The following is a 1,894-nucleotide window of genomic DNA, read 5'->3' as shown; positions in this document are numbered from 1 at the left end:
GTATGTGCTTTGGCACCCTGACTTCTTGTAGGTGAAGTGTGGAAGCTGCAGTTATGCCCTCCACGGTCAATTTCATTCCTAAAAAGGCCATAGGTCTCAAACAGTAACTGGAAAACAAAAAGCCAGACTCAGTGATTTCTCATACACGCTGTTGGTGGGAGTGTAAATTAGTTCAATCATTGTGAAAAGGCGTGTGACAATTCCCCAAATAGCTAAAAACAGAAATACCATTTAGCCCACCAATCCCATTAATGGGTGTATACCCAGAGGAATATAAATTATTCTGCCATAAAGACACGTGTATGTGAATGTTCATTACAGCACTGTTCACAATAGCAAAGACATAGAATCAACCTAAAGGCCCATCAATGACAGATTGGATAAAGAGAATGTGGTACGTATACACCATGGAATACTCTGCAGCCATTAAAAAAGAATGAGGTAATGTCTTTTGCAGAAATGTGGGTGGAGCTGGAGGCCATTTTCCTTAGCAAACTCACAGGAATAGAAAACGAAATACTGCATGTTACCACTTATGAGTGGGGGCTCAGTGATTTCAACACGTGGGTACACAGAGGGAGACAACAGACACTGGGGCCTCCTGGACGGTGGAGGGTAGGAAGAGACAGGGCTTAGCACCTGGGTGGTGAAATGATCTGGACAATCCCCATGACGTGAGTTTACCTATATAACCTGGACATGTACCCCTGAGCAGAAAATAAAAGTTAAAAAAAAAAAAAACTCACTTCAGTTATGATCACCTTCAAAGGAAAATGGATCCTCAGACAATCAAATCAGATTTTTCCTGGTATCTCTTCCTGGGCGTTTTCAAGGAGGGAAGTCTACTATGAGTGAATGCTGAAAGCATCTTACGTCATCTTCCCATCTTGTCCACTCTCTGCATTCCTCACAATGTACCCTCCATTTTTCTAGAAAATTTTTCCTTCCACTTGGAAGTCTGAAGTCTAACGTGTAAGCCATGTGAAGCTTTTCACATCGTTCACTGCCCTGATGCACTCGGCATCTATCCTACCCTTTGTCCTTATGGTAAAACCTGGCTCTTTCTAACACAAATCCCTGGTCTTCACTTTTCCTCTTCTGCCTTTTTTATTCGTTGCTTTAGTTCTAAGCCATGGAATTCCAAAAGCCAAGCTGGCAAAGGAGGAGTTATCTTTTGTGAGTTAGGGAGGGGAAAAAAAACTGGGGGTATTCACATACTCATAGTATTTTCTTGTTACAACTATGTTAGACATCATCCAGCAGCTTGGAGAAGTATATGGTTCACTAAGATGGTTTATCCAAGAACCAATGTGACTATTTAGATGATTTAAAGGGAAATTAGTTAGAATAGAAATTACTATAAAATCGCTACAGGTCACAATATAAGAGAATAATTAGCAAATTAATTAATTGGATGTTGTTCTATAGCTAGTATTTGTTGTAGAGATTTTTTTGTGAGGTACTTTTTTCTTTCTGAAAGTCGTTATAAAGCTTTGTATGAGTCCAGTGATGTTGAATCGTTACTTTAACAGCATCCACAAAACTGCAGTGATTTGAAAGATGGAATGAGAAACTGGCCTATAATAAGGAAAAGCCAGAAAGATTGTTATACATTTGTATCTTTTTCAAATTCATATGCTAACTGGAGGTAGCAAATGTTAAATAATTTCAGAAAGTATCTTTGCTGTGCCTATTCTGACCAGGAAATAACATCATTTGAATGAGTTCACCACCTTATGTGGATAGTTTTTGGGGAAAAAATAAAATGGTTTTTAAGGAGCCTGAACTAGCTCCTAGCAAATTCTGTCACATTATTTTTTAAAACGTGTTTTTTACTTATATATAGTAACAGATTTGTAGTATCATATGGGCTAAAATAACGTATTAATGAGAT

At 38.3% G+C, this 1,894-nt stretch overlaps 1 protein-coding gene and 1 long non-coding RNA gene across 2 annotated transcripts in view; both read left to right on the top strand.

The window, feature by feature from the left end:
- RBFOX1 (RNA binding fox-1 homolog 1) overlaps positions 1-1,894 on the top strand; it is a 2,539,409-nt gene that overhangs the window by 1,615,625 nt on the left and 921,890 nt on the right.
- Positions 1-1,894, top strand: part of LOC141580526 (uncharacterized) — an 84,012-nt gene that overhangs the window by 63,207 nt on the left and 18,911 nt on the right. The window lies entirely within an intron of this gene.

Source organism: Saimiri boliviensis, chromosome 12, assembly GCF_048565385.1.
Source record: "Saimiri boliviensis isolate mSaiBol1 chromosome 12, mSaiBol1.pri, whole genome shotgun sequence".
NCBI classification, from domain to species: Eukaryota; Metazoa; Chordata; class Mammalia; order Primates; family Cebidae; genus Saimiri; species Saimiri boliviensis.
Note: the sequence above shows the minus strand (reverse complement) of the source record. Positions and strands in the feature narration are given on the sequence as shown.